Below are 27,279 nucleotides of genomic sequence, written 5' to 3'. Positions count from 1 at the left end.
TGGGCCCGGGCCTTGGTGGTGGCCCTGGGCCTTGGTGGTGGCCCTCACGGAGTGCAGCTCCTTCTGGACTTTAGTGGCCTGCCTGCCTGCCTGCTCTTGCAGAGAGGACTGTATCCGGTGGTGGCTCAGAGGTGCCTGCCTTCTCCTCCCATCGTCCTGGTGAGTGCTCTGGCCCCCTACTCACTCTATACTACCCCACTCTGGAGAGACTGTCTTTGACCGGTGCCGCTGCCAAGGTCTGTCCGATGGGGGGTCTCCGCCTGCGGAGGCGGCCGGGCTAAGTCCCGGTGCGGCTTGTGGACGTCGGGCCCTCCCCCAGGGCTTGACTGACCAGTGGTGGGGACTGAGATACTCTCTCACCTCCAGTCCCCTTCTGCAGCTGGACTATCCCTCTCCCATATCATTCATGATGGCTAGGGACAAGCCTACCAGAGCCAGACCTAAGCAACCTACCACTGACAAATACACTGGGGCCACCGCCCAACCTCCCGCCTGGAGTCCGCAGCGCCTGACGTCCCTGACAATGCCACGCTGTTAGCGGCCATCACGCAATCTCGGGATGCCCTTGAAGCCAAGATCGTGCTGTGGGATCCAACGTCGTGCTCCTCCAGCAGGACCTTCCCAATGCGTGCAGCAGATCACTGAAACGGAAATGCGGATCTCCGCGTCTGAGGATGTTGTTACCACCCTCCAGAATAGGGTCTCTTCCTTGGAGACATTGACGCGCGGTCTGACAGCTAGGACGGAGGACACGGAGGGCTGAGCGCGGAGGAATAACCTTAGCTTCGTTGGTTTTCCCGAGTGCTGTGAGCCCAACGATGCTGCCACCTTCTTGACCAAATGGCTTACGGAATGGCTCGCTCCTGCATCCATGTCCCCCTGCTTTATCATCGAACAGGCACATTGCGTTCTGCAACAGAAGCCTCCCCCAGGAGTTCGCCCCCACCCATTGATCACCCGCTTCCTCAACTACAGAGACCGGCATATGATTGTCCAGCAATAAATCAATCAATCACGAGCGCATTAATCACCCGTGAGGGTCTCAAGGCGCTGAGCGAGGGTGGAGGGTGCAGCTACTGCTCGAACAGCCAGGTCTTGAGAAGTCTCTTGAAGGTCAGCAGGTCCTAGATCTGTCGCAGCTGTGTGGGGAGGGTGTTCCATGTCGTGGCAGCAAGGTAGGAGAAGTATCTGCCACCGGTGGAGGTTCTGTGGATTAATGGGACAGTAGCGAGGTCGGCGGAGCGAAACTGTTGGTTCGGGGTGTAGATGGTGAGACGCTTGTTGAGGTATGCTGGTCCGGCGTTGGGCAATGTTTTTTGGGCATGGGTGAGGAGCTTGAAGGTGATTCTCTTGTTGTTTGGGAGCCAGTGCAGGTCTTTCAGGTGGGCAGTGATGTGAGTTTGGCGGAGGATGTCGAGGATGAGGCTTGCAGAGGGGTTCTGTATGCGTTGGAAGTCTTTTCTGGAGTTTGGCTGTAGTTCCTGCGTAGAGGGCGTTGCCGTAGTCCAATCTGCTGCTGACAAGGGCCTGTGTGACCGTCCTTCTGGTTCCGGTGGGGATCCATCTGTAGATCTTGTGGAGCATGCGGAGGGTGTTGAAGCAGGAGGAGGAGACGGCGTTGACTTGCAGGGTCATTGAGAGCGATGAGTCCAGGATGAACCTAAGTTTGCGTGCGTGGTCGGTGGGCGTGGGTGCGGATCCCAGGGCGGCTGGCCACCAGGAGTCGCCCCAGGCGGAGGGAGTGGATCCGGGGATAAGGATCTCTATCTTGTCTGAGTTAAGTTTCAGGCGGCTGGTCTGCATCCAGCTGGCAACGGCCTTCATTCCTTCGTGGAGGTTGGTTTTGGCGGTGGCTGGGTTTTTGGTGAGCAAGAGGATCAGTTGAGTTTTGTCGGCGTAGGTTCTGCGAGCGGACGATGTTGGCGATGTGGGATGATCCTTGGGGCACGCCCCAGATCTTGGTGGCTTTGGAACGGAAAGGGGGGAGGTGGACCCTCTGAGTTCTGTCGGTGAGGAAGGAGGGGATCCAGTCCAGGGCTTTGTCACGTATTCCTGCATCATGTAGGCGTGTGCGTAGGATGTGGTGGCAGACCGCGTCGAAGGTAGCCGAGGTCCAGGAGGATGAGGGCTGCGGTTTCGCCGTTGTCCAGTAGGGTCCTGATGTCGTCTGATGAGGGCGTTTTCGATGCTGTGATTGCTTCGGAATTCGGATTGGGACGGGTCCAGGATGTTGTTCTCCTCGAGGATGTGGGTCAGTTGCCTGTTGGCAATCTTTTCAATGACTTTCGCCGGGAACGGCAGAAGGGAGATGGGCCGGAGTTTCTTGAGGTCCTTTGGGTCCGCTGTGGGTTTCTTGAGTAGGGCGTTGATCTGGGCGTGCTTCCAGCTCTCCAGGAAGGGGGCGGTCTTGAAGGAGCTGTTGATGATCTTGCGAAGTTGGGGTGCGATGATGCGGTTTGCTTTGTTGAAGATGTGGTGAGGGCAGGGGTCCGATGGTGAGCCGGAGTGGATGGTGTTCATGGTCTTGATGGTGTCGTCATCGTTGACGTGGACCCGGATCAAAGGAGTACTTACCTATGCCTCACAGTCCATCATGGTCTTCCCTGACCATACCAAACTGGTTCAGCAGCGCTGACAATCATTCACCGAGGCCAAGGCCCATCTCCGTGGATAGATGGTGAGGCACAGGGCCGATGACTGGTGTGCGCGAGTCACACGCTAGCACATGGTCTGGGATGGATTAACACCTGGCGGAAACTATACCCCACTGTGAATTTCCGCCACCCACAACTCCCTCTCACGCCTAGATTACATATTCATATCTCCCTCACACATTCACAAGATTTAGAAGGCTGACATCCTACCACAAGGTCTGTCGGATCACTCTCCCATCACACTAGTTGTGCAGCTGGGCCCGGCCTGCTGTCCGCCCCACTAGCGCCTCTCCTCATGGTTACTGCAGGATGATTCCTACCACCAACAGATATACGTAGCCCTCACTGAATATTTCACACTTAATGATGCCACTGTAGATTCCTCAGGGACCCTGTGAGAGGCCATGAAACTTACCCTGTGGGGTTGGACATTGCCTTCTGCACCGCGTGGCATCGGTAGCGCCGCACAAAGCAGGTCCAATCAGAAGCACAGATCTTGTACTTGGAATGCAGGAGCAGGGAGGCTGATGGTGCAGTAGCTAATCACTAGCTTCCCATCGCCCAAGAGCTATACACCAGTGACCTCTATTCTATTCTATTATTCTATTAAAATTATTTATTACGCGCACTATCACCAGCGGTTTCTTGGCGCTCATTGACATATAGCGTTGATCAAGGGTGAGGGATTAATCATAGGCAGCTTGAAAGAGCAGGGTTTTTAGAAGTGTACGAAAACAGTCGTACGATGGACAGAGACGGAGAGAGGAAGGTAGCGCGTTCCAGGTGGAGGGAGCCAGGACGGAAAAGCTCAGACCTCCGTGCTTTTTTCTTTTGAATCTTGGGACCTCAAGAAGGTTTAGTGATGCTGAGCGAAGGGCTCTGGGAGGAATGTGACGGGACAAGGCCGAAGAGATGAACCTGGGAGCTGCGTCCGATAGGGCCTTAAAGGTAGTGCATGCCAGTTTGAAGGTGCAGCGTTTGGAAACAGGGAGCCAATGCAGGCTGCGGAGGAGGGGAGTGACGTGCTGATGTTTGGGCTGGCGGAAGATCAGGCGAGCAGCCTGATTCTGCACCAGCTGAAGTCGGTGGAGGTGACATGCAGGAATTCCTGCGTACAGAATGTTGGCGTAATCAAGCCTGGAGGTGATGAGCGCAATGACAACCTGGGTCAGGGCCTCTTTAGTAAGAAACCTGCTGATCTTGCGGATCCGCCTGAGGTGGAAGAAACAGGCAGAAGTAACCGCGTTGATATGTGGTCTCATTGATAGATCTTCGGAAATGATCACCCCCAGGCTTTTAACTGAGCTCACAGGAGTGGGTGCAGTCCCCAAAGATGTAGGCCAGAAGGTGGTATTCCATGGGTGATTGGGGCCGCCCACCAAGACGAGCTCAGTCTTGGTGGGGTTCAGCTTTAGGTGGCTGTGGTACATCCACTCTGCAATGGTCAGCATGGTGGACTGGAAATTAATTCGGGAGGAAGGGAGGGAGTCTATGAGAAAAATTAACTGAAGGTCGTCCGCATAATTAAAAATAGTGACCGGGGAGTTACGGAGGGAGGCTAAAAGTGGTTGTAGATATAAATTGAAAAGGAGAGGGGATAGTGCAGAGCCCTGTGGGACACCGCAGGAGAGGGAAGTGAAAGGTGCGGAAAAGGTGGAAAGGTGGACGGACTGTGAACGCTGGTGAAGGAAGGATCTGAGACAGTCAAGGGCCACTCCCTGAATGCCGGCATTGTGGACATGGTCGATCAAGATGGTATGATCGACCGTGTCGAATGCCGCTGAGAGGTCTAATAGGACAAGGGCTTGAGAGATGTTTTTGTCAGCTCCTTTCCTAAGGGTGTCCATGACTGCTACAATGACCGCCTCGGTGAAGTGGAGGGGTCTGAATCCCGCTTGTTGAGGATCTAAGAAAGATGATTTCTCTATGAAAGAGCTCAAGCAGCGGGTAACGTAGGTCTCCAAGATCTTACCTAGGTAGGGGAGAAGGGAGATGGGTCTGTAGTTACTGAGTGTAGTGCGGTCTGCATTGGGTTTCTTTAGTATTGGTAAGACTGCAGCTTGCTTGAAGGAGGATGGGACCTCCCCGGTAGCAAGGGAGTTGTTAAGTAGCGCTAGCGGGGGCCTGGGCAAGCAAGAAAGGCTCCTTTCAGGACCTGCGAAGGACAGCAGTCATTGGGGGATCCCGAGCTGACTTTATGAAGGAGTGAGGAGAACTCTTGTAAAGATATAGGTGGGAATTCAGTCAGGATACTAGTGTTAGTAGGGGGAAGAGGAGGAGGAGTAGGAGAAGCCGGGGTAGGGATATTGTTTTTTATTGTTGTGATTTTTTCTATAAAATAAGAATTGAGCGAATCACAGAGGGTTTGGGTCGGCTGAGGTTGGGGGGTGACTCTATCTGGTAGGGAGAGCTCGTTTACAATTGAGAAGATGTCTTTCGTTTTGTTAGTAGAATTCAAATTTTTTTGTGAAAAATAAGCCGTCTTGGCTGCCAGAATAGATTGTTTATAAAATTTTAGGGTCTCAGTGAAAACAAGTTTGAGCTGAGGATCGTAATGGCGACGCCAGCGGCGTTCAGTTTGCCGCAGGGCGAGTTTGTCCGCTTTAAGTTGGTCCGTAAACCAACGTTGAGCGTCGTGGGGGCGCATAGCTTTAATAGTTTTAAGGGGGGCAGCTTTGTCGCTAGCCTGACGCAGCCATTCGTCAAGTTTTTCAGCCTGATTCTCTAGTGAGGACTGCGGCGTGGGTGCGGTGGAAGCCAATAAGTCGTGGAAATCAGGCGGATTGACCCTTTTCCAATTGCGAGCCATCTTATTCTTAATACGGGGGGGAAGACACAGGGTGTGCAGCTGTAGGTGAAAGGAAATGAAGTAGTGGTCGGACCAGGAGCACGGGAAAACTGAAGGAGGTGAAATGTCAAGGTTTGATGTCCAGACTTGGTCGAGGATATGACCTTTCAGATGGGTGGGGGTGTGAATATGTTGGGAGAGGTTCATACCTTTGAGAAGGTCAGTGAATTCCACCGATGAGTGGCTTTCGTGGGCATCAGATGGCCAGTAATTGAAATCCCCGATAACCACAATATTAGCGTGGTTGATTGCCAGTTGAGCGATAGCGTCGCTGAAAAGTTGGGGGAAAAGAGGCATAGGATCAGGGGGTCTATATGCGAGGACACAGATAAAAGACGATTTAGGGGAAGTGAATTTTAGTGCCAAGTGTTCTGTTTTAGGGATAGGGGTCATCATGATCTCGGAAAAGATATGTTTAGAGCGGATAATAGCCGCCACTCCGCCACCAGCCTTCCCAACAGGCCGGTTGGCGTGCATAATGTAGTAGCCCGTGGGGATTGCTGCCAGGATATCGGGGGCTGAGTCTTCGGTGATCCAAGTTTCTGCTAAGAGAAGTATATCAATAGAGCTTTGATGCAGTAATTGGAAGATCTCGAGCTGATGTCGAATAAGGGAGCGGGTGTTAAGGTAATAGGTAATAGGTCCTAGGCGAGGCCAAGCTGTACTGGCTGGCCACGCGTAGTCGCATCTATCAATGGGGGGGGATAAATCCAGCGCCCTTCTGCACCGCCTGTGCCAGCAGAAGCTTCACCCTGTGACCCTTCCCAGGATCCTGGGGCCAGCGGTCCAGGCCCTTACTGATCCTGCTGGCATCGCCGCTAGCTTCGTCGACTACTATGCGCACTTATATGCCTCGCAGGAGACTCTTCCTGCAGACACCATTGACGGGTTTCTGGCCGACCTGCCCCCGCGGTCTCTATTCGATGATGTGCGGGATGACCTAGATGCCTCGATCACTGTTGAGGAGGTCCAAACCACCCTTCCAGATATGCGTTCTGGTAAATCACCGGGACCAAACTGGTTTCCGTGTCAGTTCTTCAAGAAATACTCATCCCAACATTCACCTCACTACTTGGTGGCTCTACAGGCTGCGGTTGACGAGGGCCATCTCCCGGGTGACTGCCGTCTCGCCAAGATAGTGGTCTTCCCAAAGCCCGACCGACCTCCTGAGCTGCATGTCTCCTACAGACCAATCTCCCTCCTGAACGTCAAGGCTAAACTCCTTGCCAAAATCATTGCTGATTGCCTCCTTCCACATATCACTACGCTTGTCCATCCCGACCAGGCTGGCTTTATACAAAACCGTGCCACTGGACACAATATTTGTGGGGTGCACAACGCGACTGCCTCCATAGAGCGGTTAAATGAACCAGCCGTGCTCCTTCTTGCCGATCTGGATAAGGCCTTTGATTCCCTCAGTTGGACCTATTTGTTCGCACTCCTTAACTGCTTAAACATTGGCCCCAGACTTCTTCAATACATTAGTCTCCTGTACACTGACATCACTGCCTCGGTGTAAAGCATTGATTCCTCCTCATGGCCTCTCCATATTGGGTGGGGTACCAGACAGGGTTGCCCTCTGTCACTATGCTTGTTTGCACTTGCTATTGAGCCGCTAGCGGCTTGTGTGCAAGTCAATGCCTATGTGCATGGCTTTGAGTGGTCACGCGAGGTGTCCGATCGTATAGCGTTATACGCTGACAACATCTTATTCTTATTCACAGGCCCAAATAGGTCTGGCTCAGGCTACTTCGAATAATGGAAATCTTTGGCCAAATTTCTGGCCTCTATATGAACGCTCACAAGTCCTATCTATGGCCTCTGCGTGGGAGCGACCAGCTTGGGACCTGGACGCAACATGTCACGGTTGTGCCTGATAGCTTAAAATGAATGTCTGACAAAATATCGAAAACTAGAATATCGAAGTACAAAAATATCGGAACAAAATTATCGATGTCAAAAATATCGGAATCCTATACTTAACTATATATCTACAAAAATATCGATTTTTTAATATCGACATACAAAAATATCGTTTACTTTGATATCGACCACATTTATATCGGAAAACAAAAATATCGCTATATGCAAAATGTAATGACACTTACCAAAAAATCGAAATCAAAAATATCGTGAACATAAATATCGGATTTAAAAATATATCGACTTTTTTAAACCTTTTCTTTACATAATTAAGGAACGCTTTATATGTTTTCACATCAAAAATAACATACAACACTTTTATTTCTACTATACAAACACCATAAAATCAAACAAAATTTTAATTCATTTAAAAATATGTCACCTACAAATATAAAAATATTCTATGGTACTGTGTATACTTTTCTAATTATTGTTTGATTTTATATTCTAATACTAATTAATGTCAACTGAAATTCAAATCTACTGACTAACCAATCACAAGCCTAATTTTTTAAATGAACCAATAGTAAAGTAATTACTACTGACACTCCCCTATATAAGCAATCAAAACGTAAGCACAAACTACTTGCCAAAAGTCACAGAAGGAGATTCATCTCTATCAGAATTGCTGCACAACAAGTATAAGAACGAGAGAGAAAACCTACTATTACATCTACTAAGTAAGTAAATAAAATATATGCTACATTATTTTCTATTTGTATTTACTTACCTGCTAAATACCCAGTGGCCCTTTGCTATTCATACTACTTAACATTCTAAAAAATGATATAAAATTATTTTTTTTAGATACTACCACTACTGATAATTGTACTCCAAATTATTTCGAACAAAAGATAGGAATACAGAATCATAAAATTATGTAAGTAATTTGACATTGTTTCGTTTTATGCACATTAATCTAAAAACCCAGAAATAATGACTTTTGCACACCATCTTTTTATTTTTCTATAGATTCTGCTACAGAAAACTGCACTAATACAGAACTAAGGCTACAGTACTACATCTACAATCCTTTATATTAAGTAAGTACATAAAATAGGAAGTGCTTCATTTGCTAGTAATACTTAATTACCTGCTAAATACCCAGTACCCCTTTGTTATTCATTGCAGTTAACATGCTAATAAATTATCTGCTAGTATTTGTTTTAGAGACCACGAGGACTGAATATTTTACTCTAAATAACTGTGAACAAAGCATAGGAATACTGAAGCCAAAATATATGTAAAGAATGGCACATTGTTTCATTATGTCCACATACATCTAAACACAATGAAATAATCATGTTTTCTATATAGATTATACTACTGAAATCTGCTTTACTACAGAACTAAAAACATCAGAAGTATATCTAAAATACTTTGTCATAAGTAAGTACATGAAATAGAAACTGCATATTTAGTACTGCTAATTATTTTCATGCTAAATAACCAATGGTTCTTTGCTATTCATAGTACTTAACATCCTAAATAATAACATATTATATTTTTTTTAGATACTACAACAACTGAATTTTCTTCTCAAACTAAGTATGAAGAAAGCATAGGAACACAGAATCGAATAACTATGTAAGTTAAGTGACATTGTGTAATTTTGTGGTCAAAAATCTAAAAAGTTACAAAATAACAGTTTTCCTCAACATATATTTTTTTCTCTGTAGATTCGACTTCTGAAAACTGCACTCCTCATTAACTAAGAACCCCAGTAGTATTTCTAAAATACATTTTAGTCAGTAAGTATTATGCAAATGCAATAAATGTGTGAAAACAATTCTAACATTTCTAACTGTTTTAATAATTTTCTATGACATATTCTTTATTTACAGAGCAAACACAGTGAATAGATATACAGACAACATACAGAACTTCACATTCTAAACAGCTGTAAAACTAATAACTAAGTAAGTACATTAAATGACATATTTACCACATGTTTCTAAAAACCTACCAACATGGTGAATAAAGTAACTCATATGTTCCTTATTTTTTATAGATAACACTACAAAGTATTCTACAGAAGTTGAAGAAAGAATTATAGCTGCCAAATACCAACAACAAAAACTTATGTAAGTATCTTCACAATGTGAATAATGAAGACACATCTTTGTAGTAAAACTGAGCTTTATAATTGCTAATTTACCAAAACATTAATAAATAATATACTACTTTCATATTTCTCTGAACAGCTACAACAACATCAAAAATATTTATCCTCAACTAAAGAAACAAGAAAATCCAAAGTTTAGCTGTACATTGTAAAACACGTAAGTATAAACATTCCTACTTATCACTAACATAGCTTATTGATCACATTTAAATTGATATTAACTATTATATATATTTTATAGATATACACAGTACAAAATGACCGAAGGAGCCGAGTTTGTGACCAGCCAAAAAGGAAAATTATTGTTATGCTACATGGGTTACACGTACACACAGGAAAAACAATATGGCATGAAAGTGAATTGGAAATGTTGCAAATATTATTCCAACAAGTGCTACGGCAGAGCAACAACAAAAGAAGCTACAGTACTATATACTAGGGAACATAATCATCCACCTAATATTACAGAAATAGAAGTCAGAACAGCCATAGAAAGTCTAAAAGAAGCTAGTACCGGATCCCAAAAGCAAACTAATGTAATTTTGAAAGAAGTCATTCCAAAAATTCCAAAAACAGCCTCAACCCAAATGCCAAACATCCTATCATTAAAAAGAACCATAGCACGGACCAAAAAAGCGACAACTTCTTCAACACCATGTCCTAGAACATATCAGGATATTAGTTTTAGTGCTAACGAAATAATAACTTTAAATAAACAACCCTTTATAATTTATGACAACGAAAGGAATGAAAATAGACTAATAATTTTTGGTACCAGTATGAATTTAGTGAAACTACAGCAAAGCCAATATTGGATGATGGATGGGACATTTAACATCTGTCCCAAACCATTCTTCCAATTGTACACCATACATGGCCTCTATCACAACTGCAATATCCCTTTGTTATATGCACTATTGCCTAACAAAAACAATTCTACTTATATGGAATTGTTAAATGTCATAAAACAAAAAACCAATGATTTCTCTCCGGACAAAATCATTCTTGATTTTGAGCATGCAATGCTCTCAACTATTCTAAAGGTCCACCCACATAGCTCCATTCAAGGGTGCTATTATCATTTCAACCAGTGTTTATGGCGACACCTTCAAAAAACTACCCTAAGTGTCGAATATGCTACAGATTCGTCATTTGCTTTTCAAATAAAAAAACTTATAGCACTTGCCTATGTCCCTACAACAGATGTAGCTGAACATTACAATATTATCATCGACAGTCCATTTTATAAACAAAACGAGGCTAGATTAACTCCTTTTCTTGATTACTTCGAGGACACCTGGGTAGGCAGACTCCATAGATCTGGGCACAGGAGAAATCCAAAATTCCTTATTCCCTGGTGGAATGTGTACCATAGTACCCTTAACGGGGAGTCAAAAACTAACAATGCCGTTGAAGGTTGGCACAATGCATTTGTCCAATCAACTGGCAGAAGCAAACCTAGTCTTGAAAAATTCATAAAATGCCTACAAAAAGAACAGAGCTATCAAGAATTCCGAATGGACCAATCTGTTACCGAAATTGTCCCTAAAACATCCAAGCAAAATAAACAAATGTACAAGTACCTGGAAGAGCAGGTTAAACTGTACCCCAATACGAAAGGCATAGAATACCTAAACATCATAGCCAAAACACTACTGTAAATAAAGCCAAAACTGTCATAAAACACCAAATGTAGCACCTAATAATGTAAAAATATGTAACGTGAGCTTTTAAAGTATTTAATGTATGCAATATATAATGATATTATTTTAATATATGCACACATTAAAACAAAATAATAAGTTAAAATCAATTCCGTAATAAATATGACATTACCCACCCACAAAAAAAATAGAAAGCAAACACTTACCAATGTAGTTGTCTATCCAAGAACGTCCATTACCACCAAAGTAATCCAGGTCGTGCAAAAGTAACCCAAAAAAAAATGTAAAAATACAACTGTTCCACAATTCGGAATTCCACGCGGTCCTTAGCCATCGAACTACCATAAAAAACCCGAAAATTTTGAAAAAAAGAAACAATAGCTCCGGAAAACCCGAAAAACTGTAAAGAAGTGTTTGTAAATCACTGTAGGATTAGAAAAACTAACACTTCCTTTAGAAAAAAAACGGAACTTCCGATGTTGCGAACACCTAGGAAAAAAACATAGAAAACAGACATTCCCACCCACAATATTTAACAAATAATGACAGAGTAACATATTAACATTGATGAGTTAATGTTCGATGTACCCTAAAATACTTAAATGAAGTCTATAAATAATTAGTAAACTAACTAACACGACGTGTATATACCATACGTAAATATCTTATTTCTAAATCTGAAAAATAGCTCCCTCACATTCAACAGCACTAAATATAAGCTCACTAGTGTCAAACCATAATATTAATACACATATAATATATAAAATGAAGCTTACCTGCAGCGACGTGAAGTGTCTCCCAACCGCGATCAGCCCTTCTTCAAAATAACCCAAAACGACCAAACCCGGTTACAAAAGAAAGCACCAAAAACTAAATAAAATAGTCCCATTTGTAAAAAATAATATCTATACAGAACTAAATGTGTTAAAAAAGAAGTATTAATTTATGTTATATAGAAATAAAAATATTTTTTTTTCCTACAAAGAAATCATGATAAAAATGTACATTAATATAATAATGTAATATGATGAAAACAATGATGTTTATGTTAACAATGTGAAAAATTGTAAGTACTTTGTCACAAAAAGAAAAAAATATTTTTGTAAAAAGAGGAAAATGTTTATTTATATTGTACAAATGTTATCTTCTCAAATGAAGGTGAGAAAAGCTTTGCAGAAAAATATTATTGTTATGAGCAATTTTTTCCAGATATAACAATATGTGAAAGAGATAACAAACAATGTTAATGTAATATGAAAATGAAGATAAATAATGATGGTTCTGTATAGTTGTTATTAATTGTGCTTATAAAAGTTTTTATCGAAAGAAATGTCAATAAAAACATATTTTTATGCATTTATGTTATTTGTTAAAATGTAAATAAAAAAAGTTAATAAAATCATGCTGAATATTTTATTTTATTATCTTACTAAAAAGTATCAATGTCAAAAATAAAAAATATCTGCATATTACAAATGAGTATATGTTGGACTATAATAATGTAATGAAGAATATACAAAATCCAGTGTACATTAAATTACAAGACATGTAGCACAGTACTAACATAAATATTAATATTCCTACTGCACTCTACAGAAAATGTAAATATGTACTATACACTAATTACTTTCAATAGATTATTCTAACAGTAGTGTACAGTAAATTAAACTTGATATAATATTATATATGTTACAAATCCTGTAATTGATTAAATGACAAATACATATATATTTATCCTGTAGAACTAGGTACCAAAATAAAATAATTAACCCTGAATTCTACAAATACTCCTTTACCCTAAGAACAGAACACTGACCCTGAACCCCCAAAATAGACCTTAACCTAAAAACTTAAAACTGACCCAGAACACAACAATAACCCCTTAACCCAAAAACTTAAAACTCACCCTGAACCCTAAAATTAGCACTTTACCCAAAAACTTAAAACTGACCCTGAACCCTAAAATTAGCCCTTTACCCAAAAACTAAAAACTGACCCTGAACCCTAAAATTAGCCCTTTACCCAAAAACTTAAAACTGACCCATAACCCTAAAATTAGGCCTTTACCCAGAAACTGAAAACTGACCCTTAACCCAACAAATACTCCTTTATCCACAAACTGAAAACTGACCCTGAACCCTAAAATTAGCCCTGTACCCAAAAACAGAAAACTGACCCTGAACCCAACAAATACTCCTTTCTCCACAAACTGAAAACTGACCCAGAACCCTAAAATTAGCCCTGTACCCAAAAACTGAAAACTGACCCTGAACCCAACAAATACCCCTTTCTCAACAAACTGAAAACTGACCCTCAACCCAACAAATACCCCTTCTCCACAAACTGAAAACTGACCCTGAACCCAACAAATACCCCTTTCTCCACAAACTGAAAACTGACCCTGAACCCAACAAATACCCCTTTCTCCACAAACTGAAAACTGACCCTGAACCCAACAAATACCCCTTTCTCCACAAACTGAAAACTGACCCTGAACCCAACAAATACCCCTTTCTCCACAACCTGAAAACTGACCCTGAACCCAACAAATACCCCTTTCTCCACAAACTGAAAACTGACCCTGAACCCAACAAATACCCCTTTCTCAACAAACTGAAAACTGACCCTGAACCCAACAAATACCCCTTTCTCCACAAACTGAAAACTGACCCTGAACCCAACAAATACCCCTTTCTCCACAAACTGAAAACTGACCCTGAACCCAACAAATACCCCTTTCTCCACAACCTGAAAACTGACCCTGAACCCAACAAATACCCCTTTCTCCACAAACTGAAAACTGACCCTGAACCCAACAAATACCCCTTTCTCCACAAACTGAAAACTGACACTGAACCCAACAAATACCCCTTTCTCAACAAACTGAAAACTGACCCTGAACCCAACAAATACCCCTTTCTCAACAAACTGAAAACTGACCCTGAACCCAACAAATACCCCTTTCTCAACAAACTGAAAACTGACCCTGAACCCAACAAATACCCCTTTCTCAACAAACTGAAAACTGACCCTGAACCCAACAAATACCCCTTTCTCCACAAACTGAAAACTGACCCAAAACTCAACTAATACCCCTTAAATAAAAGATAATTAAGTACAAATAAAAACTAAATTACCAATAAAAATTAATGATTCCCAACGAATTAAGTAAATAATACTTTAGAATATATAATATTAATTACAGAACTAATTATTATTAATTAATTGCCAATTAGGTGTAATGTTGTGAAAAATATGTACAATTATTAATTATTGAATTAATTATTAATAAATTACTTACCAACCTTATCCCCAATAAACACAATAACCAGCTCCAAAACCTAAAAAATATATATAGAAATAATGTAGTTTACTACTTGTAGTAAAACAAAATAAACAAATATCTACATATATTGTTTAAAATATATTTTTGACAATTAATAAATAATATTTCTTAATTATCAATTAATAATTATTTAATAATATAGACTTTATGATCTTAATTAATTAACAAATTAATTATAATTCATAAAATAATATGTATAATTTAGTATTTGTTATTTACATACATTAATTAATTATTAATAAATTACTTCCCACCCTTATCCCCTATAAACCCAATAACCCGCTACTAAAACAAAAAAAAATGTGTTCAAATATATATTTTACTAAATGTAGAAATACAAAATTATCAATTATCTAATTATAATGTTTAAGATATATAAATCAAATTTCATAATTAATTTTTATTAATGATCAATTAATTATTAATTATTAATATTAACTATATGATCTTAATTAATTAACTAATTAATTATAATTAATTAAATAATATGTATAATTTAATATTTGTTATTTACATATATTAATTAACTATTAATAAATTACTTCCCACCCTTATCCCCTATAAACCCAATAACCCGCTACTAAAACAAAAAAAAATGTGTTCAAATATATATTTTACTAAATTTATAAATACAAAATTATCAATTATCTAATTATAATGTTTAAGATATATAATTCAAATTTCATAATTATTTTTTATTAATTATCAATTAATTATTAATTATTAATATTAACTATATGATCTTAATTAATTAACTAATTAATTATAATTAATTAAATAATATGTATAATTTAATATTTGTTATTTACATATATTAATTAATTATTAATAAATTACTTCCCACCCTTATCCCCTATAAACCCAATAACCCGCTACTAAAACAAAAAAAAATGTGTTCAAATATATATTTTACTAAATTTATAAATACAAAATTATCAATTATCTAATTATAATGTTTAAGATATATAATTCAAATTTCATAATTAATTTTTATTAATTATCAATTAATTATTAATTATTAATATTAACTATATGATCTTAATTAATTAAATAATTAATTATAATTAATTAAATAATATGTATAATTTAATATTTGTTATTTACATATATTAATTAATTATTAATAAATTACTTCCCACCCTTATCCCCTATAAACCCAATAACCCGCTCCTAAACATAGATATGTTTTTTTAAATATTTTATTAATAATTGTTTTTTTTATTATAAATTAGCTTTTTTATAACTTTTCCATACCATTATTTGGATTTTTGATTTTTCCTATACTATAGATTATTACCATTACTACACGATATTTTTTTTTTACGATATTTTGACACTCGATATTTTTATTTTCGATATTTTGACACTCGATATTTTTATTTCTCGATATTTTGACACTCGATATTTTCTTTGTCGATATTTTTGCATACTCTTCTATTTCGATATTTTTGTATCCGATATTTTTGCATACCTATATTTTTGTCCTACGATATTTTTACTTCGATATTTTGTCTTTCCGATATTTTTTTTTCGATATTTTGTCTGATTACCCTTAAAATACCTTGGGGTGTTCCTGTCGTCGTCTCAACCGGACTCCTGGTCCAAAAATCTGGCCCCCCTACTGCCTCAAGTGCGCTCCTGGTTGTGTATGCCCCTGACTTTATTTGGCAGATCGGCCATCTTCAAAATGGTCTTGCTGCCTTGCCTACTCTACCAACTCAAAAATTACCCATACCCTATACCCCACACTTGGTTCCGACAACTGAACTCAGCTCTCAGCCATTTCCTCTGGGGGGGGGGGCTCCGAGCAGGTTGCCTTGCGTACATGTTTTCAATCCACGTACTGTGGGGGCCTCGCGACTGCGGATGTCCAGCTATACCATGCAGCTTCCCACCTCCTTGTCCTAAATGACTGGTGGTACGTCGCCTAGCAAGACCCTGACTATGCGCTTGAACGTTGGCTGATGGACCCTAAATCTCTACACATGATACTACACTCTAACGCGGAGCTTGGCACGATGTCACCCGCGGCCCGGACTGTTTTTGCGATTTGGGGGCAAGCTCTGCGTAGGATCGGATGGTGGGGTAGATTAACTAAGGAGACCCCCCTCTGGCATAATGGCCTCCTGCCGCAGTTGCTTGAGCTTTCCGGGTTTGCGCACTGGGATGCTACTGGAATCTCAACGGTCGGCGTCCTTCGGGGCCGGACTCTTAAGCCATTTCAACAACTACTGGCCGACTTTCAAATGCCCCGCTCCCAATTCTACAAATATCTTCAATTCCGGCATGCTTTCTCCCCTTATCTTTTGCAACATGATACGATTCCTGACTTTAGACCTATTGAGGCCAAGGTATTCATGGGCGAGATGAGCGCACCCAAATTCACGGTTCTATATCGCATTGTAGTCATCAACAGTCATGATACCCTTCACATGACCAGGGAGGCTTGGCAGGACGACTTGGGTCCACTTGATGAGGATGACTGGATGGAGGCCCTTGAATCCCGGCACGGCCATAGGGGCGCGTCTTCGGCTCAAATAATTTAAATATCTCCATAGGGCATACTTTACCCGCTATCGGCTCTGGTGCGCTGGGATGATTGCTTCTCCTTCTTGCCTCCGGTGCAAGTCGACCGAGGGCACCTTCCTCCACACAGTTTGGAATTGTGCTGCTCTGTCGCGCTTTTGGCTCAGGGTGCTGACCTGGCTTTCCGGGGTCCTGGGATGGGACCTCCCACGGTCTCCGCGCTTCACTATGCTCCACATCTCTGATGAAATCGGAGGTAATAGGAACAAAAGGCACCTGCTATTCTTAGGGCTTACCCTTGAGACATTGCCAGGGCATGGAAGGCGGCCTCCTCGCCTTCGGTCGGGGCCTGGAAGCGTGGCCTTGACTTTTCCATGGGGCTAGAAATTCCAATTTTTAGGGATATTTTCAAATGTTAGTTACGTAGATCGGGTGACACTTTTGTTCTTTGTTTATAATGCATATTTTCCACAGACTTTGCTTTATGTATCCTCATGTTCTAGACAGACTCATTGTAAAAAGTTGACCTCCTCACCAATGCCATTTATATATGCGATGTACTGCCCCGGACCGTGCTGGGCTTTCTTCTGTCTGTCAACAATAAAATCTGTTTTGAAAAAAAAGAAAGTTTAAGAGAAAAGCTATATGAGATTAAGCCACCTCCTAGACCTACGCAATATGAAGCTTTAAACATTTTGTGCTGGGCAGCCCATACCAAAGATAAAGAGAGGTACCAGAACAGAGAAAAGAAGGCAGTACGTAACTACGCCAATGATAAATGGGATAAAGAACAACAGAGATGGAGGAAATGTGAAGTTGAGGAAGCTAAGATATACCCTGCAATAACAACAGAAAAGTCTAAAATGAATAAAAAACAGGGAAATAAAGACGAGGAGTCAGCAAGGAAAACTGATACTGATAGTGATTTGGGGATGACATTTTTGACGCTTTGTTGTCTTCATGCCCACCACCATATGTGGCTCCAACATCAAGTTCAAAAAGTATTACAATCAGTGGTTGCACACTTGCTACAGCTCCTGTTGACTTAAATACAATTCAGATTGAGAGGCCACTTTCAGCACTTAGGATTGCAGCTGGAGCAGCAACTACTGTAATTGCTCCAGGTGTTATATCTTCTATTATGACTGTTCCTGCACCAGTGTCACAAGTTTCATAAGCACAGACCTTAGCAATTCCTGTTGCAACTGTCCAATAAGCATTGCTCTGAATGCTGTTGTTCCAGGTGCTGTAGGAGGAATAGCTGTGACATGGTGTGTCCCAATGTCACAAAATTCACAGATTTATTGCCTGGACACCACCACAAAATCTTCAATCATTAAGAGAAGGGAGAAGGATTGCCCTGGGTGAGACAGGACCATTCGGGATGGAATTTTTCCTCCATGGTTTGAGGAAAATGTGATGACCAGAAAACAGGAGATACTGATAGATAACCTGCTAGTCAAGAGAGAGCGAGACCACTAGATGTACCAACATTGAAAGTAGAATTGGAGGAGATTATTAAGGGATGTTTAGACATTTCACATTTGAATCAATATCAGGAGAAGGAGCTGATATACCTAAGTAAAGAAGTTACAAGACCTGCGGCTGACACACAATACATTAACAGAAGTGGCAAGAAAATACGATGTGGACCTCACCAAGAGTATTCTCTGAAAAGCTAGATGATGTTGGATGATGAGATAACTGTGCCTCATCATCTAACAGTTAGATGATGAGGCAGTTGTGACCATGTAGAGTGCACATTGCTGAATTGGTGAAATGCATTTGACAATGGAGTGATTTTGACAGATTAGAGAGCAAATGGGCAAAGAAACAAGGGAAGAAAATGAAACCATGGATGCTACAGAGGTTAATGGTAAACCGCCACCAGCACCCCCAGATGAAGATGAGGCTCTACCTTTCCTTATGAGGGAGATACCAAGTGGAGGTATGTACATGTGCCGTGAAATAGAAGTGATCTTGCAGCATTCACAAATAATTTCCCAAAATTTATAGAGAATCCAGCCCAGTAGTATACCCAAGTTGACAGGTTTGTGAAAATGTAGAAGGTTTTGTGAACAAATTGGAACACTTTCTTTGATATTGTGGTACTAAATGATTTATGGGTTGAATGCAAGATGGCTGTACAATGGCCATGTACAGAGTCGCAAACGGATGCGCCTAACCGTGCACCTTCAACTATGATGATGACGAAGTTTGATGAGGTGATTACCTTTTTGGAAGGAAAGGTTCCAGCAAGAGACATTGATTGGTTAAAGATTAATCAAACTACGCAAGAAGCTAAAGAGTCAGTGCATGATTATTATGAACGATTGTTAGAGGAGTTCAAGCAGCACAGTGGACACGAAAATACAGAGAAGGGAGATACAGGAAGTTTTGTGTCACAGTTTGCTCTTGGGTTACAACCAGAAATTAGTATGCACATACAACAGAATGTGGTCTGTTTGTAGACAAAGCGTTTAGATGAGATCCAGAGGTATGCCAAATACTGTAGTGATGAACAAGAGATGAAGCATGAAAGGCTTAAGGAGAAATGTATGTTGGCGCAAAGTTGCCACAGAAAGGTTTTCAGAATCAGCCGTATGCAGGGAATGTTTGTGGAATGCAAGGTGTTGGTTTCCAGAGCAGAGGACAAATGGTACAGGGTGGAATTGGGATTTCTCAGGTAAGAGGTTGAGGTGTTCCAGTTGATGAAAAATTCAGATGTAGGTATTGCAACACTGAAAAAGTTGGAAGAGAGAATGTAAACAGAATCCTAATCGAGTACATATGCAAGGTATGAATCAAAGCAGATGCAAAATGCTCCAGGTCAAGCCCCAGTTCAGCGGATGCAGAGTCAAAACCAATCACAAGTCTATATGATGCAGGTCTGACAATCTCCAATGGCCTCACTTAGTATGAGTAACTCCAGATTTAATATGAATCAAACAATCCCTGTAACACTGAGTTATAGGACCCTTTAATATTATACAGTAGGATTTTATCGAAATGCCTGTTTCTAATGGGCTGAGATAGATCCTTGTTATTGTGCGCATTTTCTCCCAATGGGTGGAAGCCTACCCAACATGGAAAAAGGACAGCCTCACAGTAGCCAAACTCCTGTAACACAAAGGCTCGGATTTCTGGTTTCTCTGGAGTCAGACCGAGGGATCCACTTTAACAATGAGGTCCTTAGAATGCTATGTGTGGCACTTTAAGTGGAACAGACTGCAGTGTAGCTATCATCCAGAAGCTTCCGGTTTAGTTGAACTGTTAAATGGGATGCTCAAATCATGTTTGGCCAAAGTCTGTGCATCTACATCTCTGAAATGGACAGACGCTTTGCCATTAATTTTGAGGAGTCTTCGAAACACACCCGACAGAAGAACAGGATTATTACCACATGAGATCTCATGGGACGTGCTATGCGACTGCCTGCTGTGTCTGTAAATGTGCTTTAAATATCACAGGTGACATGATAGTAGACTATTGCAAAGGGTTACCTGAGTGGACATACTACATACAGAACGTGCCTAGTTGAATGGACTGAGATGAGACTCAAGTGAACTCCATGAAATGCCACGCTAAGAGAGCCTTTGATTAAATCAAAGAGACAAAGTACAAAATAAGATTTGACAATTGAGATCTAGATGATTCAATTTAGAAAAATCTAATTCTACAAATAAAGACCGTTATCAAAATGAACTATAAAAGACTGTGATAAATGAACGTGACAATTACTTTTCTAAAGAAAGAAAGAAAAAAAAAAGAATTAAGATGATCTCTCTATGGCCAAGCCTGCAGTACAATAGTAGGGAGTAAGGCTAGGGATGTGTCACTGTTGTGCTGATAAGAAATATTAAATTCTACTACATTGTCTAGGCACAGGGGGGTGTAAAAGTTTCCAAAAGCATAAACAAAAAACCCAAGTCAGCTGATGAGGGTGACGTCTACAGCAATGCCATCGATGATTTAAACAATTACTACAAATCCACAATTTGAGTAGCAGTGGACAGGTGCAAGTTCTTCCCCAGGAAGCAGGGTAAAGACGAATCCATTGATGATTACGTTGCAGTGTTGAAAAATCTAGCCAATAACTGTCGCTTATCAGGGCTTCATGATGAATTCATTAGGGACCAAATAGTGATGCAGGGGTCCAATGCAAACATCCAAGACAACCTTTGGGAATCAAGGGGAAAGCCCTTTGCAAAGCGTTATTGAAATTGCTAGAAGAGCAGAACTTACAGGCAGGTGCGCCAAAGCAGTCATCATTGAGAACAAAGAAGGGAAGGTCGATGCCACCATAGCCAAAGTAGGTGATGTCAAATACAAACAGGGGTAGTAATGGACCAGCAACAGGTTTGGCCGAGACAAAACTTTTAGCAGGGATGTGGAATTCCTGTAGCCCGACGCCCAGGACATATTGTTTGGGGTCAAGGGAAACAAGTTTTAATGTGCATTTTGTCCTTGGGACAAGCAGGCCCAATCCCCGGCAGCACAAACCCGTTGGCTTCCAGTTTGCAGTACCACATTAAGGATCAGAGAAGAGCACTGCCTGCAGTTAAGTTAATATTTGTGTGCACATGTTAATGCTGCTCAAACTTGTATTGATGGTTCATTAATTGAGAGCCTTTGTTATTAGGCTGAGCGCTTTCAGTAAATGTAAGTTCTGTCTGCACTACTGACAGTGGTTCCAGTATAAAAATGTGGACACACGATTTCAAAGTTTAGCAATATGAGGCTATGCATAATGCTCCCAAAATGCTCTCTGATTAGATTCAAATATTTGCAGAAGCTGGAAAGCAAGATTAATGATTCTTTGCTTTCTATATAGAATGTTCCAAAAAAATGAAAGTAGGAAAACATTTCAGGTACCATTTCTTTGCAGCATCATTTACTAACGTGTTGATGCATGCTAGTATTTCCCCAAAATATTCATATTAGAAAATCAGTGTAACCCGTTTCAATAAGATTTTGGGAAACATACAAATAAACAAGCATTGGCAAAGCCAGTAGGTCTGAAATGGTGGCCTGCTTTTTAGTTTTGGGAATGCGTGACTTGTTTTGACATGGTTTTCGTAAAACCTTATTGATGTGAGAGCTGCCGGACCCTCACCATTATAATAAACAATGGCAAAAGCAACAAAAAAAATTCGTTTCCAAAATGCACACACTGCCACATTAATTACTGGCACTGAACCAAACTACTTTGTGTGCCAATATGCTTTTTGTAAAAGAGCAGAATGCTGTCACTCACCATGAAGCCAGCCGATACAGAGAGAGAATTTTAGTAAACACAAAAGGTCCTGGTTAACGCCAGACTAAATTAGGAGCCCAATTATTAAAGAAAGTCTCAAAAGTGTCCCCTTGGTATATGTCCTTGCATTAGGGGCAGCTATATGGCTTTCGTGAATTCACAAGAATTTACAGCAGTAGGGCAAGAAATAGTACTCCTAGAAAATATTTGTGAACTGCATTTAGCATGAGCAAATATGCATGTGCAGATTTGATCATGCGAAAACCTGAGTGTTTGCAAATGTATTTTCCCTCCAACCACTATTTTCCCAACTCTGGAAGAAGGTTTACGTCTTCCATTGTCAGGAGTAAATTTCCAACATTTCTCAGAATTGGAAAATATTAGAGAAAAGTTGTTGAAACCCCTTAAAACATGCAAGTTAGTAGGTGTGCAGAGACTCAAAAGGACATTCCAACCCTGGAACTTAATTAACCACTACCTTCAGTCCCAGCATGTAGATCTGCAGAAAAGTAGCAACATAAAGAGATTGCTAGTATTCAAACACTACTATGGTATGAGCCCTGGCATAATCAGAGAGGCTATATAAGAGCTCTTATATAATGATATTTCTGCCATCATTTGTCGCCGCACAACATGGCACCAAAGGGACAAGTGGATTTTGTTACAGGGCAAGTAGATTTAGGAAGCAACCTGCCCCATGGACAAGTAGATATTTTAATAAATTCCACACCCCTGTATCAGTGACTCCAGTAAATAAAAAAGACGCTGTTATAGATGAGGTAATTCGAATCACCTTGCTAATTATATAAATTGGCCTGTCAAAAAACAAAAATGTGCATTCTGCGGTGACATAGGTAATTTCCAAAAAGTATGCCATAAGAAACTATCTAAGTCAGTCAAGTTTGTTGATGTTGAGCAGGACCCCACTTGTAACTAATGTGAGGAGGATATCAACATTTTGTACTTAATGTTGAAGATGATTACATTTTACAAGTTGATGATGACCAAACAGACCAGCACAGGAAAAAACCTGTATGCGAAATGTCTGTAGGCGGAGTAAATGTTTCAATTGTTGCGGATTCAGGTTTGTCATACACCATCGTCAATAATACTGTATGGAAGGACACATTTTCTCTCCTCCAAGGTGATCAGTTAGGCGCACCTGATATTTCCATCAAAACTTTCACAGGGGATGCCATTGAAGTTACAGGAGACTCAAATTTGATTTCAAAGGCAGAACATCCCTATGTAAGCTTTATGTTTCAAAGACAGGGCCCTCCACCCTGGGGTGGTTGGACCAAGGTAAACCAGGCATAGTCCAAGATCCCAACAGTGCAGAACCCGTCCTCATAGTTCAGGCCAATGAGGAACTGGGCAACTCCATTCTCCAGAAGTTTCCCAAAGTATTTTCCAATACCATTGGCCTTTTGAAAGGTTTCGAGCACAAAATTTGTGTTATAGAGGGAGCCATACCCCAAATTCACCAAGTCAGAAACATTCCATTTGCCGTCAAAGCACAGATAGACAGGCTATTAAATGATGACATAATTTAAAGGGTTGAGTCGTCTGAGTGGGTTGCTCCCTTGGTGGTGGTCAAGTGACCCAATGGAAAATTGAGAGTCTGGTGGTTCAGTGGACTAAAGCAGCCACTGCAGGGGCCTGTGTATGACCTCATGGTCACGGGTTCAAATCCCGATGGGTTCACTCAGCCTTTCAACCATTTGAGGTCGATAAAATGAGTACCATTGAGTTGGGTAACAATAAACATCTGTTCCTCAGCACCAGGACACCTTCGGGTACTCATGCACTTTACAAATACACATGTTATGTTATGCATCGATTTGTGCTACCTCAATAATAACGATTCAGAAAAGGGGGTGGTGATGAACAGAGTGTCTGAATTAAGCAGACCACTCTTACCCAGTCCAAAGATCAGGGCTTGATCCATCACCGGTATTTATCTCACTGCACCATCCCAGCTCAGAACCTGGCTATATGCATATCAGTCTGTCCCTGGCCCAGTGCATCATGGGAACAGGGCAGACTAAACTACCAAGCCAATTCTTCACCAGAAAGGAGACAAGCTACCGGGGACCGGTTTCTGGCATTTCAGCTGTCTTCGGCCTGGCTTGCTTGAATCCTGATGGTGCAGTGAGAAAGGGACTCATGTCTGAGTATACCCTGCCACACCTATAGTGGCCAAAAACGATTCAGAAAAGGGGGTGGTGATGAACAGAGTGTCTGAATTAAGCAGACCACTCTTACCCAGTCCAAAGATCAGGGCTGAATCCATCACCGTTATTTATCTCACTGCACCATCCCAGCTCAGAACCTGGCTATATGCAAATCAGTCTGTCCCTGGCCCAGTGCATCATGGGAACAGGGCAGACTAAACTACCAAGCCAATTCTTCACCAGAAAGGAGACAAGCTACCGGGGACCGGTTTCTGGCATTTCAGCCGTCTTCGGCCTGGCTTGCTTGAATCCTGATGGTGCAGTGAGAAAGGGACTCATGTCTGAGTATACCCTGCCACACCTATAGCGGCCAAAAACGATTCAGAAAAGGGGGTGGTGATGAACAGAGTGTCTGAATTAAGCAGACCACTCTTACCCAGTCCAAAGATCAGGGCTTGATCCATCACCGTTATTTATCTCACTGCACCATCCCAGCTCAGAACCTGGCTATATGCAAATCAGTCTGTCCCTGGCCCAGTGCATCATGGGAACAGGGCAGACTAAACTACCAAGCCAATTCTTCACCAGAAAGGAGACAAGCTACTGGGGACCGGTTTCTGGCATTTCAGCCGTCTTCGGCCTGGCTTGCTTGAATCCTGATGGTGCAGTGAGAAAGGGACTCATGTCTGAGTATACCCTGCCACACCTATAGTGGCCAAAAACGATTCAGAAAAGGGGGTGGTGATGAACAGAGTGTCTGAATTAAGCAGACCACTCTTACCCAGTCCAAAGATCAGGGCTTGATCCATCACCGTTATTTATCTCACTGCACCATCCCAGCTCAGAACCTGGCTATATGCAAATCAGTCTGTCCCTGGCCCAGTGCATCATGGGAACAGGGCAGACTAAACTACCAAGCCAATTCTTCACCAGAAAGGAGACAAGCTACCGGGGACCGGTTTCTGGCATTTCAGCCGTCTTCGGCCTGGCTTGCTTGAATCCTGATGGTGCAGTGAGAAAGGGACTCATGTCCGAGTATACCCTGCCACACCTATAGTGGCCAAAAACGATTCAGAAAAGGGGGTGGTGATGAACAGAGTGTCTGAATTAAGCAGACCACTCTTACCCAGTCCAAATATCAGGGCTTGATCCATCACCGTTATTTATCTCACTGCACCATCCCAGCTCAGAACCTGGCTATATGCAAATCAGTCTGTCCCTGGCCCAGTGCATCATGGGAACAGGGCAGACTAAACTACCAAGCCAATTCTTCACCAGAAAGGAGACAAGCTACCGGGGACCGGTTTCTGGCATTTCAGCCGTCTTCGGCCTGGCTTGCTTGAATCCTGATGGTGCAGTGAGAAAGGGACTCATGTCCGAGTATACCCTGCCACACCTATAGTGGCCAAAAACGATTTAGAAAAGGGGGTGGTGATGAACAGAGTTTCTGAATTAAGCAGACCACTCTTACCCAGTCCAAAGATCAGGGCTTGATCCATCACCGTTATTTATCTAACTGCACCATCCCAGCTCAGAACCTGGCTATATGCAAATCAGTCTGTCCCTGGCCCAGTGCATCATGGGAACAGGGCAGACTAAACTACCAAGCCAATTCTTCACCAGAAAGGAGACAAGCTACCGGGGACCGGTTTCTGGCATTTCAGCCGTCTTCGGCCTGGCTTGCTTGAATCCTGATGGTGCAGTGAGAAAGGGACTCATGTCTGAGTATACCCTGCCACACCTATAGTGGCCAAAAACGATTCAGAAAAGGGGGTGGTGATGAACAGAGTGTCTGAATTAAGCAGACCACTCTTACCCAGTCCAAAGATCAGGGCTTGATCCATCACCGTTATTTATCTCACTGCACCATCCCAGCTCAGAACCTGGCTATATGCAAATCAGTCTGTCCCTGGCCCAGTGCATCATGGGAACAGGGCAGACTAAACTACCAAGCCAATTCTTCACCAGAAAGGAAACAAGCTACCGGGGACCGGTTTCTGGCATTTCAGCCGTCGTCGGCCCGGCTTGCTTGAATCCTGATGGTGCAGTGAGAAAGGGACTCATGTCTGAGTATACCCTGCCACACCTATAGTGGCCAAAAACGATTCAGAAAAGGGGGTGGTGATGAACAGAGTGTCTGAATTAAGCAGACCACTCTTACCCAGTCCAAAGATCAGGGCTTGATCCATCACCGTTATTTATCTCACTGCACCATCCCAGCTCAGAACCTGGCTATATGCAAATCAGTCTGTCCCTGGCCCAGTGCATCATGGGAACAGGGCAGACTAAACTACCAAGCCAATTCTTCACCAGAAAGGAGACAAGCTACCGGGGACCGGTTTCTGGCATTTCAGCTGTCTTCGGCCTGGCTTGCTTGAATCCTGATGGTGCAGTGAGAAAGGGACTCATGTCTGAGTATACCCTGCCACACCTATAGTGGCCAAAAACGATTCAGAAAAGGGGGTGGTGATGAACAGAGTGTCTGAATTAAGCAGACCACTCTTACCCAGTCCAAAGATCAGGGCTTGATCCATCACCGTTATTTATCTCACTGCACCATCCCAGCTCAGAACCTGGCTATATGCAAATCAGTCTGTCCCTGGCCCAGTGCATCATGGGAACAGGGCAGACTAAACTACCAAGCCAATTCTTCACCAGAAAGGAGACAAGCTACCGGGGACCGGTTTCTGGCATTTCAGCCGTCTTCGGCCTGGCTTGCTTGAATCCTGATCATATGTTGACCTCGATTCCATGCAATGCTC

This window comes from Lissotriton vulgaris, chromosome 6, assembly GCF_964263255.1.
Source record: "Lissotriton vulgaris chromosome 6, aLisVul1.2, whole genome shotgun sequence".
NCBI classification, from domain to species: Eukaryota; Metazoa; Chordata; class Amphibia; order Caudata; family Salamandridae; genus Lissotriton; species Lissotriton vulgaris.
This window is presented reverse-complemented; position numbering follows the sequence as displayed.